The sequence below is a fragment of the Moschus berezovskii genome, chromosome 10, assembly GCF_049115385.1.
Source record: "Moschus berezovskii isolate FMDL1 chromosome 10, NW_MosBer_1.0, whole genome shotgun sequence".
NCBI lineage: Eukaryota > Metazoa > Chordata > Mammalia > Artiodactyla > Moschidae > Moschus > Moschus berezovskii.
The window spans coordinates 23,152,523-23,168,011 of record NC_142469.1 but is presented as its reverse complement, the minus strand read 5'-3'; the positions used below and the strand labels follow the sequence as shown (position 1 = coordinate 23,168,011).

The 15,489-nt window shown below is 40.2% G+C and overlaps 1 long non-coding RNA gene across 1 annotated transcript; it reads right to left on the bottom strand.

Annotated features, from left to right (window-relative positions):
• Nucleotides 1-766: 766 nt before the first annotated feature.
• On the bottom strand, nt 767-9,607 carry LOC129561224 (uncharacterized). Its single transcript, XR_016038487.1, has 3 exons — nt 9,379-9,607; nt 8,966-9,079; nt 767-1,074 (listed from the first exon to the last, which is right to left on the bottom strand). It is a non-coding gene; the product is annotated as an uncharacterized LOC129561224 (long non-coding RNA).
• Nucleotides 9,608-15,489: the final 5,882 nt, after the last annotated feature.

Below are 15,489 nucleotides of genomic sequence, written 5' to 3'. Positions count from 1 at the left end.
GTCTTCATAGAACCGTTCAACTTCGGCTTCTTCAGTGTTACTCGTTGGGGCATAGGCTTGGATTACTGTAATATCGAATGGTTTGCCTTGGAAACGAACAGAAATCATTCTGTCATTTTTAAGATTGTATCCAAGTACTGCATTTTGGACTCTTTTGTTGACCATGATGGCTACTCCATTTCTTCTAAGGGATTCCTGCCCACAGTAGTAGATATAATGGTCATCTGAGTTAAATTCACCCATGCCAGTCCATTTTAGCTCACTGATTCCTAGAATGTCTACATTCAGTCTTGCCACCTCCTGTTTGACCACTTCCAATTTGCCTTGATTCATGGACCTAAGATTCCAGGTTCCTATGCAATATTGCTCTTTACAGCATCGGACCTTGCTTCTATCACCAGTCACATCCACAACTGGGTATTGCTTTTGCTTTGGCTCCATCCCTTCATTCTTTCTGGAGTTATTTCTCTACTGATCTCCAGGAGCATACTGGGAACCTACCGACCTGGGGAGTTCCTCATTCAGTATCCTATCATTTTGCCTTTTGATACTGTTCATGGGGTTCTCAAGGCAAGTATACTGAAGTGGTTTGCCATTCCCTTCTCCAGTGGACCACATTCTGTCAGACCTCTCCACCATGACCCGCCTGTCTTGGGTGGCCCCACACTGCATGGCTTAGTTTCATTGAGTTAGACAGGGCTGTGGTCCATGTGATCAGATCGACTAGTTTTCTGTGATTATGATTTCAGTGTGTCTGCCCTCTGATGCCCCCTCGCAATACATACCGTCTTATTTGGGTTTCTCTTACCTTGGTCATGGGATATCTCTTCACAGCTGCTCCAGCAAAGTGCAGCCGCTGCACCTTACCTTGGACAAGGGGTATTTCCTCAAGGCTGCCCCTCCTGACCTTGAACGTGGAGTAGCTCCTCTCGGCCCTCCTGTGCCCGCGCAGCTACCACCTCTTGAACGTGGGGTAGCTCCTCTCAGCCGCCGGCCCTGACCTCGGGCGTGGGGTTGCTCCTCTCAGCCACGCTTCTGTGCGTGGTCTGCGCCACTGGAGCTGGCCTCTCGCATCTGCAAATCAAGATTGTAGGGAGAAATATCAATAACCTCAGATATGCAGATGACACCACCCTTATGGCAGAAAGTGAAGAGGAATTAAAAAGCCTCTTGATGAAAGTGAAAGAGGAGAGTGAAAAGGTTGGCTTGAAGCTCAACACTCAGAAAACGAAGATCATGGCATCTGGTCCCATCACTTCATGGGAAATAGATGGGGAAACAGTGGAAACAGTGTCAGACTTTGTTTTTTTGGGCTCCAAAATCACTGCGGATGCTGATTTCAGCCATGAAATTAAAAGCCGCTTACTCCTTGGAAGGAAAGTTATGACCAACCTAGATAGTATATTAAAAATCAGAGACATTACTTTGCCAACAAAGGTCCGTATGGTCAAGGCTATGGTTTTTCCCGTGGTCACGTATGGATGTGAGAGTTGGACTGTGAAGAAAGCTGCTTGCCGAAGAATTGATGCTTTTGAGCTGTGGTGGTGGAGAATACTCTTGAGAGTCCCTTGGACTGCAAGGAGATCCAACCAGTCCATTCTAAAGGAGATCAATCCTGGGTGTTCATTGGAAGGACTGATGCTAAAGCTGAAACTCCAATACTTTAGCCACCTCATGCGAAGAGTTGACTCACTGGAAAAAACTCTAATGCTGGGAGGGATTGGGGGCGGGAGGAGAAGGGGACGACAGAGAATGAGATGGCTGGATGGCATCACCGACTCGATGGACATGAGTTTGAGTGAACTCCGGGAGTTGGTGATGGACAGGGAGGCCTGGCCTGCTGTGATTCATGGGGTCGCAAAGGGTCGGACACGACTGAGCAACTGAACTGAACTGAACTGAACTGATGCTGAAGCTGAAACTCCAGTACTTTGGCTACTGATGCGAAGAGCTGACTCATTCGAAAAGACCCTGATGCTGGGAAAGATTGAGGGCAGGGGGAGAAGGGGACGAGAGAGGATGAGGTGGTTGGATGGCATCACCAAGTCAATGGATATGAGTTGGAGCAAGTTTCTGGAGGTGGTGATGGACAAGGCAGCCTGGTGTGCTGTAGTCCATGGCATCACAAAGAATCAGGACTGATCAACTGAACTGAACTGAACTCACATACATATATCTATGTACATACATATATATATGGTCTATATTTTAATCTTTTTAAAGCTTTATTTAAGTTTTTTTTAACTTTTATGACTAATGCATGTCTTTACATGTTCTATCACAGCGGTACCCAACCTTTTTGGCACCAGGGACCAGTTTCACGGAAGAGTTTTTCCACAGACTGGTATGTGGGGGTAGTTTCAGGATGATTCAAGCACAGTACTTTTATTGTATATTTTATTTCTATTGTTATTACATCAGCTCCACCTCAGATCATCAGGCATTAGATCCCAGAGATTGGGGAGCCCTGTTCTATCACATCAACCCTGCCAAAGATGTCTTGATCTCAGACTTGTAGCCTCCAAAACTGTGAGAAAATAATTTCTTTTGTTTAAACCTCCCAGTCTATGGTACTTCATTATGGCAACCCTGGCCAACTAATATATCCACTCTCACCCTCAAGCTCAAGTAATCAAGGATCTATATGGTATCGTTATAACTTTGACCTTTCTTGAACTTTATAAAAATATTGATAGAAGCACACAGTATGTAACACTTAGCATTTGACTCTTCTTGCTTATAATGCTTTTGACATTCATCCATGGTGTTGCTCTATTTATGTTTCATTCTTTTTAATGATGAAGAGTTTTCCATAGTAGGAATAAATCACAGTGTCTTTATTCATCTTTCAGTGGATGTGGCTATTATAAAATAACGCTCCTGTGAACACTGATGTATGTTCATGTCTGGACGTATTTCAGTTAGAAAAATACATAGAAGTGGGATTGCTAGATCCTATGATAGATACTATTAATCTTATGAAATACTGCGAATCTGCTTTCAGAAGTTGGTATCTGTGTCATTTGGCAATCCCATAGGAAGACATAAGAATTACTGTTGTTTCTCGTTCTTGCAAACACTAGATATTTATCAGATATTTTATCTTTATTCTAGTGGGTATGTTGTGACATGTGATTGTGATTTTGATTTGAATCTTTCTGATGAATTGTAATATCAACCATCTTTCATGTGCTTATTTGCCAGCCTCATATTTTTTATTGTGCAGTGTTCAAATTGTGTGCCCTTTTTAGATTAGGTTGTTCATTTTCTTATTGATTAGTTTTGAAATTTCTTTATATATTCCATATACAGGTTCTTTAAGAAGGATGGCATTTTTCTTTTCTTTTTCTTTTTTACAAATGAGTTGGAGAGTACACAACTGGAAATAGAAATACTACTTACAAGGTAAATGCAGTGATCAAATTAAAATATCTTCTATCTGTCTAAGAAAATGGTGAAGGAGATGAAAAGACATGAATTGGTTTGAGGGATCTTATTAACAATAGGCAAAATCAATAGGATTTAGCGATTGGAAATGCGGTCAAGTGGGAGAAATAGTTGTTGAGGATACTTTTAAAAAAATATTCATTTATTTTTATTTTTGGCTGTGCTGGGTCTTCATTGCTGCACAGGCTTTTCTCTAGTTGCAGAGAACAGGGGCTTCTCTCCAGTTACAGTGCCTGGGCTTCTCATTGCGGTGTCTTCTCTTGTTCTGGAGCAGGGGCTTCAGTAGTTTTGGCACACGGCTTAGCTATTCCGTGGCATGTGGGATCTTCCTGAACCAGGGATTGACCCATGGTGGATGTTATACCTGCCCATTGAGGAATTTAATGTAAAAATTTGGATGGTAGCACCCACGCACTAAACGTGAGCATGCCTGTTTGGGGAGTGATTGATGGCTAGCATATGTTTCTGGACATATAGACTTGGTATGTTAGTGAAAATGTGAAATGGGCACTTGAATAGGTATGCCTGAAGGTAAGAAGTGGGTATAACATTCTGAGAACTATTGACATGTAAGAGTAAATAAAACTTTAATAAAAAAAAAGACTAATGCAATGCTTTTATGTATCATGTGAGGTAGTGGTCCACCTGTAATTTTTCTCGAATATCTAATTATGCTACTTACTAACATAAAATGTGCTCATTTGCTAAACCATTCTCTCCCCATTGAAGTGAAATACCACCCTTTTCCTGTGTGGTGCTCCTACGTATTCTGCAATTTTTGTTTTGTTCTGCTAATCAACTAGTCTGTCACTATGCTAATAACCAACACTGTTGATTATGCTGACTTAATGACATTTTAATATCAGGCAAGGAATCTCATCATCATGTTTGTACATTTCTTAGCTTCTCATGGACATTTATTCTTCCATATAAAATGTGAGATAATTCAATTTTCTAAGACCATACAGATTTTAATTGAAAATTCATTAAATATGTCACAATATGAGCAGAATTGACATATTTGTAAAATTAAATCTTCCCTTGCAAGAACCAGGTATGTTTTTCCATTTGTTCAGCCTTGATGTAGCCCTTTAATAAAATTCTATGGTTCTTTTTAATAGGCTTTGTAGCTTTCTTATTAAATTTATTTCAAAATATTTAAAAGATTTTGTATTATTGTATGTGGCTTCTTTTTCCATTTCTATCTGATTAGTAAAGAACCACTATTGCTTTTGAAATATTATGTCTACAGGTTTGTTACTAAATTCCCTTATAATAGTTTTAAAATAGATAGAAATTGGTTTTATATAAGTAGCATTTACCATATTTAGGTGATTTTCTTTTATTTCTATTTTGACTGGAGTTTTAGTAGAAATGGCCACTGAATTTAACCTAATGCCTTTTCAGCATCTGTTTGAATCATTTTAATCCATTAATATACTGGTATAATGGGCTTTCTTGATGTCTCAGATGGAAGTTATGTTATTTTAAGAACTCTCTTATTGAAAGAGTTCCTGACAGGAAACCATCTTTTCATGTTGGCAGTACTAGTTCATCACTGACACACTACTGGACTTTATTTGCTAGTTTTTTATCAGTAATTTTGCATCTGTATTCTCAAGTGAAATTGGACTATTATTATTATTATTTACCTTTACTGTTAACATTATGCCAGGTTCATAAAATATATTAACAAGCTTAGTATAATTTTCTATGATTTGGAATGGTTTAAACAACATTGAAGCTACTTATTCTTCAATAATTTTAAATGTGATAAATGTACTTATGTCTAACTTACATAATAAAAGAGAACTGCGGTCCGCTCTAGGTAACACCTGAGCATACATACACTCTAATGACAGTATAGATGATCGATGCAGAAAAGAAAATGGATGTGTTAAGTTCAATGAAAACCCAAAGAAGCTTAGCCCCCCATCTGTTAGCCATGATAATGGCTCAGGATGTGTATTCTTCCATTTCTCCTCAGAAAATTTCTTACCTTTTCTTTCTCTGAAGTCTGCACTTACTGATTCTGCTGAGAAAAAAAAATTATAATCTTTTCCCATATAACTTTGGAACTCTTCATTCACGAATATCCACAGATTTTGCTTTATTTCCCCTCATTTTCTTCTCCTCCTCACTGCATTGACTAAAACGTGGCTTTTTCTCTTTTCTTTTTTTTGTTTTGCCTGAACTGTGTAGCAGGTGGGACCTAAGTTCCCTGACCAGGGATGGAACCTGCGCCCTCTGCAGCGGAAGTGTAGAGTCCTAACCACTGGAAAAGCCAGGGAAGTCCAAAACTTGGCTTTTACTTGAAAAAAGTTCCTGAAAACATTTTTTTTTCATATTCATATATACACATATTCTTTTTAAGATCCTTTTCTAATACAAATTACTACAAGATATTGAATATAGTTTCCTGTGCTATACAGTAGGTCCTTATTGGTTATCTATTTTATACATAGTAATATATATATTTTAATTCCAGACTCCTAATTTATCCCTTCCCCCACCTTTCCTCTTTGGTAACCATAAATTTCTTTTCTATGTCTGTGAATCTATTTCTGTTTTGTAAATAAGTTCATTTATATCATCGTCTTAGACTCCACATATGAGCAATATCATATGGTGCTTGTCTCTACATGAATTACTTCATATGATAATCTCTGGTTCCATCTGTGTTGCTGCAGTGGCATTACTTCATTCCTTTTTATGGGTGAGTTTGGGGTCCCAAAGAGTTGGACACAACTTAGCAACTAAACAAGAACAACAAATATTTCACTGTGTATGTGTACCACATCTTTTTTATGCATTCCTCTGTCAGTGGACATTTAGGTCATTTCCATGACTATTGTAAATAGTGCCACAATGATCATTGGGGTGCATGTATCTTTTTGTTTTTTTTTTTAATTTTTATTTAATAAACGGTACAAAGCACAATGCCACAAACATTAACAATTAAAATTTCACCAAATGAAAAAAATACTATAGAATACACAGTTGCAAAAAGCTACATTAAGTTATTTTACAACTGCCTCAAGCTGCAAAAATAAAAAAACCCAATTCCATACCTAAGTTATCCCTCTCTCAAAATAATGCCATTTATATTATAAACCACGAGCTCCCCATCAAAAGACGGGAACTGCTTTTGTTAATTCATATATATATATATTTATGACTGTATCACTTTGCTATACACTTTGCATGTATCTTTTTGAATTAGAGTTTTCTCTAAATAGATGCCCAGGAGTGGAATTTCTAGATCATATGATAAGTCTATTTTTAGTTTTTTAAGGAACCTCTGTCCTATTCACCATGGTGGCTGCACCAATTTATATTCCCATCAACAGTGTAGGAGTGTTGCCTTTTCTCCACACCCTCTCCAGCAAAGGTTCCGAAAACTCTTGAAAGGAGAGGTTGTCGTTTTGCTCTCTGTCTCAGCAACAAGTTGTAGGGGTGGACAGTATTCCTAGACTACTAAGTTAAAAATCTTGAAGGGCATTCCACAGTTATGCCATTCTCCTCTTCTCATGGTCATTATCTTATGATGTCACGGCATCAACCGAGCATGGACGTCACACTAGCTCACAATTTTCTTTGTGTCTCTTCATCATCTTGAGAACACACAGTGATCACATTCACCACGTCTCTCATTCTTCAATTTCTTAACCCCATTTCCATCCACAGTGCTCATCTCCTTACACCTCAATACCCATTTCCATGGCTGCATAATTTCTGTGTGTGTTAGTCACTCAGTCGTGTCCAACTCTTTGCGACCCCATGGACTGCAGCCCTCCAGGCTCCTCTGCCCATGGGATTTTCCAGGCAAGAATACTGGAGTGGGTTGCCATTTCCTTCTCCAGCATATTTCTATCACTATATTAACAACAACTCACACTTATAGAGTACTTTATGCCAAGCACTACTCTAAGAGCTTTATGTATATTGACTCATTCAGTTATCACAAAAATCTTTCAATGGAGCTTAAAATGTGCTATGAGGAGACTGAGGCACAGGAAAAAAATGTGGCTGACTGGGTTAATGTCATGTATCCCTAGTAAAGGACAGAGCAGCTATTGAAACCCAAACAACTTTCTCTTAGCCATTATGTTACACTACTGCTGCTGCTGCTGCTAAGTCGCTTCAGTCGTGTCCTACTCTGTACGACCCCATAGATGGCAGCCCACCAGGCTCCCCCGTCCCTGGGATTCTCCAGGCAAGAACACCAGAGTGGGTTGCCATTTCCTTCTCCAATGCATGAAAGTGAAAAGTGAAAGTGAAGTTGCTCAGTTGTGCCCAACTCTTAGTGACCCCATGGACTGCAGCCTACCAGGCTCCTCCATCCATGGGATTTTCCAGGCAAGAGTACAGGAGTGCGTTGTCATTGCCTTCTCCATTTTATTACATTACTGTCTCTATAATAACTTCATGTCTTTTGCTGCTGCTGCTGCTGCTAAGTTGCTTCAGTCGTGTCCAACTCTGTGCGACCCCATAGACGGCAGCCCACCAGGCTCCCCCGTCCCTGGGATTGTCCAGGCAAGAGCACTGGAGTGGGTTGCCATTTCCTTCTCCAATGCATGAAAATGAAAATGAAATTTAAGTCGCTCAGTCGTGCCCGACTCTTCACGACCCCATGGACTGTAGCCTACCAGGCTCCTCCATCCACGGGATTTTCCAGACAAGAGTACCGGAGTGGGGTTCCATTGCCCAGTTCTATACCAACAGTCTGGATTAACTTTCCCTTTAATCCACTAAAATATCCAGATTTTTTTTTTTTTCAGAATCTTTTGCTTCATCAGCCTCCTTCTGGCTTCACTTTCTTCCTGTTTGCATCCAGTGCTGTTGTCATTCCCTTCAACTCTACTTTCTCAAGCCTCCCTAGTTTTTCAAAGATCTCCTCTTCATACCATAACTTTTCCTCAAGCCCTCGTCTAAGCATAATTGCTTGTTTTTACTCTCAAGTTGGCAATCATTGCTGTATGAAATGACAAACTCATGTTGGCTGACTCTTCACTCTAAATGTAAAAGCCACAGACCCAGTTGAGCACTTACCTCTGCTCTGCAGTTCTTTCCCTTCTATCTGCCTGATTCTCTTTCCTATTCCGTAGAGTAACTGTCCCCTCAGCAACTGCTCAATCATTTTATTTCCCTCCGTCTTGCCACTTACCTCCTCAGCAGAAGACTTAATTTCAAATATCCCAGGAATGTAGTAGCCATCATGAATAAACTGTTTTAACTTCTCCTTTGCGACCTCAAAATCATTCTACACTTTGTGCCCCCCCACTAAACTTTCCTACATGTTTCAGAGGAAGAAGTAGCTCCATTTCTCTCCATTTCTCTTAACTTATAATCTTGAGTCCATTCTCTGACTCCTTTGAATTATATGCTCATTAAATACTGACTTTTAAATTGTGTGTTGTACTATGCTGCAGTGACAAAACCCCTAAACTCAATGACTTGATAAAAAACACTTTTTTAACGTATTCTGTCCACCAAACCTACTGTGGGTCTGGGTTACCTTTAGGGGAATTGTCGTTGATGTGATGACTCATGAATTCAGGCAGCCATGATCTTGTGGTTCCTCATGTCAACAGAAGGCCCCCTTGGTTTCCATGACAGGGGAAGAGAGACACTGGAAAAATAACACAGGGGGTTTTTCACTACCTCAGGTCAGAAGTAACACATTCAACTTTTGTTTACAATGTACTGGCCTGACAATTCCTCTGAGCTTGCCTAACAGCAAAGGAACTGGAAAGGTAGCCTTCCTTGTACACAGAAAGGAAAAATCTGAAACTAATATGAGAACCATGTAGAACTGTTTCTTTCATCTTTCGTTTTTCTCCATCTGTCTCATTTTGTTGAATCTCTTGTCCCTATCACAAGTAGTGCCAAGTCTAAACCATCTTGAAAAGTGCCCGCCCACCTTCTTACCTGCATGCCTTCTCCTTCGTGTTCCCAGCGTTTCAGCCACACTGCACTGCCGGATGTCACCCATATGCCCCTGCACTCACAGACCTCCTTATCTCTCCTGTGTGATTTCACCTTCCACGCATACAGATGCTTCTTCCTGGACCATGCTTTCTACATCTCTTGCCTCTAGAGCAGCCCTGCTCATACTTCAGAGCCAGTTCAAATCTTCTTCTCGTAGTTCTCCCTAAGTCCTGTAAACAGAAAGAAGGCTCTCATCTCTGCAATTTATGAATAACTCTATTTCAATCTGTGTCATTGTGTATTATAATCATTTGCAGGATTTCTTGTCCTTCCATCTAAACTATGAATAATCGTATTTATTTACCCTGTATTCAGAAACTTGCATGGGCTTCCCCAGTAGCTCAGCTGGTAAGGAATCTGCCTGCAATGTAGGAGATCCTGGTTCAATTCCTGGATCAGGAAGATCCCTGGAGAAGGTGTAGGCTACCCACTCCAGTATTCTTGGGCTTCCCTGGTGGCTCAGACAGTAAAAATTCTGCCTGCAATGTGGAGACCTGGGTTCGATCCCTGGATCAGGAAGACCCCCTGGAGAAGGAAATGGCTAACCACTCCAGTATTCTTGTCTGGAGAATTCCATGGACAGAGGAGCCTGGGTGGGCTATAGTCCATGGGGTCACAAAGAGTTGGAGAGGACTGAGAGACTAAGCACAGCACAGGAGAAACTTGCATAGTGGTACCTGACATGTAGAAGGCTTCCAGTAAATGTTTAAATGGCTGAATAAATCAGTAAATACCAAAATTTCTGAAAACTGATACTGGAGAGTGTCTGTTGCAGTTTTTGAGGTATTATTTATACTAGAATTGTTTCATTTCCAGAGAACATAATAAATAATTATTTTAAAAAATTATTTGATAGCAGAAGTAGAATGAGGCAAAGAATTACTCAGAATATTATAGTGCATCATTTATGCAACATTAAATAAACATAGCATGACACAAAGTACAGATTAGACAAAGTATCCATTTCAAGGAGCTGAAGTATGTCTCCATTTTTATGATACAATGCCTTGCAATAAAGGCTGGGGTACTCTGGCATGTCTGCTATGATTGGTGATAATGTTTATAACAGTAATAGAAAAGTGAATTTTACTTCTATGTGAAGGATTGATGTTATAAATGAGCATGTCCCCTCCAATATATAATCTTAATGTTGGAAAAGAGTTGACTAATTAATAATTATAATAAGGCTAACCAATTGTTTAAGGAAAGGTCTTTGTAAATATTCCGAGGAAAATTATAATTATTAGCCAGAGTTCTTGAAATTTAAATTTGAAATAGATGGCAAGACTAGGGTTATGAATATAGCTAAAATATTAGAAAATTATTTCAACCACTAATTTTGAATATTTCTATAATGCTTATTCACTTAATGATCACAGTCTACTGTTCCATTTGAATTGCAGGACAAAATGATTATCTTCTGAACCTATCTTTTGTCTCAAATTATAAGCAAATATAATGACTTCCCCAATGGTTCATCAAGTAAAGGACCCGCCTGCAAAGCAGGAGACATGGATTCTGTCCCTGGGTCGGGATGATCCCCTGGAGGAGGGCATGGCAACCCACTCCGATATTCTTGCCTGGAGAATCCCATGGACAGAGGAGCCTGGCGGGCTACAGTCCATGAGATTGCAAAGAGTGGGACACGACTGAGTGAGTAAGACGTTCATGAGCAAATAGGCAAGAGGATCTTGGCCAAATAAAGCACCATTGTTTTATTCATTCATAATAGTTCATCCATATAGAATTTAGCCAATGTGGACTTTGCTTTTGTTAGAAAATACTTTAAAGATTTCTTAATTGGAGGATAATTACTTTACGATGTTGTGTTGGCTTCTGATGCTCAACAATGTATATCAACTATAAGTATAAATATATGTCATCCTTCTTGAGCCTCTCTCCCATCCACCCACTCCAGAAAATGCTTTTTAAAATTAAGGTTTTTTCATAAACTGAGCTCATCACAGTCCCCCAAATGGAGACTATTGATTATTAAGCTTGCCATCCTCCTTTCTGTTAACATATCCTGGAACTGGTTGGAGGTAGCTGGGGAAGAGCCAAGAAGCCATCAGGACAGGTAGCTTGGTATGCAAATATTCATCAAAGACTTGCCGTGAAATTGGAGTCAGGAACCAAAAAGAATCAAGGGGAGACGTTGAAGCCAAGGATCAAAATCAAGATGAGCCCTAGGAGACAGAAAAATTGAAAAGCAAAAAGAAAAAAAGACCAAGCAAGGAGTCTAGCAAAAACACAGTACAAGAATCAAGAAGGGACAGAGCAATTAGCTTGGAATGAAGTAGAGCCAGAAGGATAGTTCAAAGAGCAAGGGCCCTTGTTTAGCATTCTGCTGGACATCTCTGCTTCTGCTTTTGTTTATTCTTAATCCTCCCATCCTGGGGCTTTTGATCTCAGGTCTTGAGGGCAAGAAGAATGGCTTCTGACATTTCAACTTTCACAAGCATTTTCTTTCTCTCTAAGAGAAAGTGTAAAGGTCTTAACATTTCAAACTCCAAAGGTAAAAGCATATGACTGAGAGCTTTTTTTTTTAACACTGAGGAATTGTTTAAAAATTCATACAAGTCTTTTTAGTCCTATACATTGTTTCAAATTCCATCCTAAAAGAGGAATATATCTATATCTATACCTACAAGATATATATCTATACATACATATATATCTATACATACAAGAGGATTATATCTATATCTATACATACAAGAGGAATATATCTATATCTGTACGCTTACTCCTTGGAAGGAAAGTTATGACCAACCTAGATAGCATATTAAAAAGCAGAGACATTACTTTGCCAACCAAGGTCTGTCTAGTCAAGGCTATGGTTTTTCCAGTGGTCACGTATGGATGTGAGCATTGGACTGTGAAGAAAGCTGATCGCCGAAGAATTGATGCTTTTGAACTGTGGTGCTGGAGAAGACTATTGAGAGTCCCTTGGACTGTAGGGAGATCCAACCAGTCCATTCTCAAGGAGATCAATCCTGGGTGTTCATTGGAAGGACTGATGCTAAAGCTGAAACTCCAATACTTTGGCCACCTCATGCGACGAGTTGACTCACTGGAAAAGACTCTGATGCTGGGAGGGATTGGGGGCAGGAGGAGACGGGGATGACAGAGAATGAGATGGCTGGATGGCATCACCGTCTCTATGGACATGAGTTTGAGTGAACTCCGGGAGTTGGTGATGGACAGGTAGGCCTGGCGTGCTGTGATTCACGGGGTCGCGGAGAGTCGGACACGACTGAGCGACTGAACTGAACTGATACATCTATGCATGCTTCCATGGTGGCTCAGCTGGTAAAGCATCCACCTGCAATGCAGGAGACCTGGGTTTGATCCCTGGGTTGGGAAAGTCCCCTGGAGAAGGGAAAGGCTACCCACTTCAGTATTCTGACGCCGGGAATTCCATGGACTGTATAGTCCATGGGATTGCAAAGAGTCAGACACGACTGAGTGACTTTCACTTCACTTGATACATACAAAAGGAATATATCTATGTGTACACATACACACACACACACACACACACACACACACACACATACATGCTTTTTCTCCCTGGAAGACAGTTATCAAATACTTGTCCATCATTCTATATGTTCTCTTCCATCCCACCGATTCATTCATCTTCTACTAAGTAAGAATGAGTGGAAAGTATTCAAGTCAACTCTCCGCCATTTTGGTTATTTTATAAAAGATTTGATGGTGCATTAAGAACATGTAAATCTACACAACTCATGGTCATATCTTTCAGGTACTGTCCTGTGGCAAAATGAAATTTTGGATTCATTTCCAGGAGGAAACTTGGGCCAAGAATTCTTGCATGGTGAAGGCTTCATGGAATTGTCCTCCTTAGATAACAAGGAATACCTATCCCAGATGGTGTCTGTGAATGCTTAGAGACAAGTGGGCATCCATTTTTCTCTTGTGTGAGGCTGGCAAATCAAAATCATAATGATGACTACTCTATAGCAGGCACTCACATAGGTTCTTGTTTAAATCTTCACAATAGGATCCTGACAATTAGGATCCTATTAAGTAGGCATTCTTATATGAATTTAATTCTGCAAGGTGAATCTGAAAGAACCAGCTTAAAACTGGATATTAAAAAAACTAAAATCATGGCATCTGGCCACATTATTTCATATCAAATAGAAGGGAAAAAGGTGGAGGTAGTGACAGATTTCCTCTTCTTGGGCTCTAAAATCACCGTGGATGGTGACTGCAGCCATAAAATCAGAAGACATTTGCTTCCTGGCAGGAAAGCTATGACAAACCCAGACAGTGTGTTGAAAAGCAGAGACATTAGTCTGCCGACAAAGGTCCGTATAGTCAAGGCTATGGTTTTCCCAGTGGTCACATACAGTTGTAAGAACTGGACCATAAAGAAGGTGGAGCACCAAAGAATTGATGCCTTCAAACTGTGGTGCTGGGGAAGAGTCTTGAGAATCCCTTGGACAGCAAGGAGATCAAACCAGGCAATCCTAAAGGAAATCAACCTTGAATATTCATTGGAAGGACTGATGCTGAATCTGAAACTCTAGTTTTTCAGTCATCTGTTACAAACAACTGACTCATTGGAAAAGTCCGTGATGCTGGGAAAGATTGAGGGCAGAAGAAGAAGAAGAGGGCATCAGAGGATGAGATGGCTGGATGGCATCACCATGTAACGGACATGAACTTGGGCAAACTTTGGGAGATAGTCAGGGACAGTCGGAGACCTGATGTGCTCCAGTCCATGGAGTCGCAAAGAGTTGGACATGACTGGGTGGCTGAACAACAAATAGGCATTACTATCAACATGATTTAAATGCAAGCAGAGGTTCAGAGAGATTTAAAAGTTTAGTAAAGGTAACAGTGTTAGAGAATGGTGGAATCATAGCCACTCATAGCCAAACATAGCTCTGGCTCCAAAGTTATGATTCTCACTGTAGGCAAGATAGACATTTACTCTCAGCTTCAGTTTTTTCAACTGTCAAACAGAAATATCTTGCTACTAATTTAAACAGATCCTGGTACACAATCCAAGGTTATCTACAGATGAGATCTTTGAACTTGTATGGACACGACAAAGATACTGGCCTGTCTCTTCCAAGAGTGGGGTGAGTAGTATATTCCAACCCATTTCCTAAGGAAGCACATATGTAAGAGGCTTTAAGAAGTCATGATTAAGAAAACAAAGCTTCCCCTTCTTCATCAGTAAAGTGGAGATGATAATATTTGGCTCATGGGGTCGTTGTGAGGAGTAAATAAGATGATATTTAAAAGTGTTCAGCTCAGAGTTTGCATGTCGTAATCGGTCAAAACATGTTAAAAAGTAGTAATCCTATGATGATGATAATGACTGATGATGATGAAAAAACTACATCTCAATCTTGGATTAGAATTATCAGAGGCAATAATGCTATTAACAGATTCTAAAACCATAAAAATGCTTAAGTAAGTAGTCCACCAGGCTCCTCTGTTCATGGGATTCTCCAGGCAAGAATACTAAAGTGGGTTGCCAGTTCCTTCTCCAGGGGATCTACTGGACCAAGGGATAGAACCTGGGTCTCCTGCATTGCAGGCAGATTCTTTACGTCTGAGCCACTGGGGAAGCCCTAGTAACTGTAAGTTACTTTCTAAATACAACAGTTTTCATTTACCTAACTTCTTGGAGAATTTTGCTTTGTAGGATCTTTCCAAGAAGAGACCACTCCAGACTGATGAAAATTCTTCCTGACTTGTACTCAAGGTTCTTGATTCTGAATGTATGATTAGCCAGCTTTTGGGTTGTCTGTGCATGTTTGTCTGAAGGAGTAGGGTCTGGAACTCAAGGATGTCAAGGAACTCAAGGATGTTCGCTTCAGTCGTGTCCGACGCTATACGACCCCATAGATGGCAGCCCACCAGGCTCCCCCGTCCCTGGGATTCTCCAGGCAAGAACACTGGAGTGGGTTGCCATTTCCTTCTCCAGTCCCATTCCCACTCTAAGCCATTATCAAATTGGAGATATTCACAGAGAACCCCAAAACCCACATCTTTGACCTGGGTATA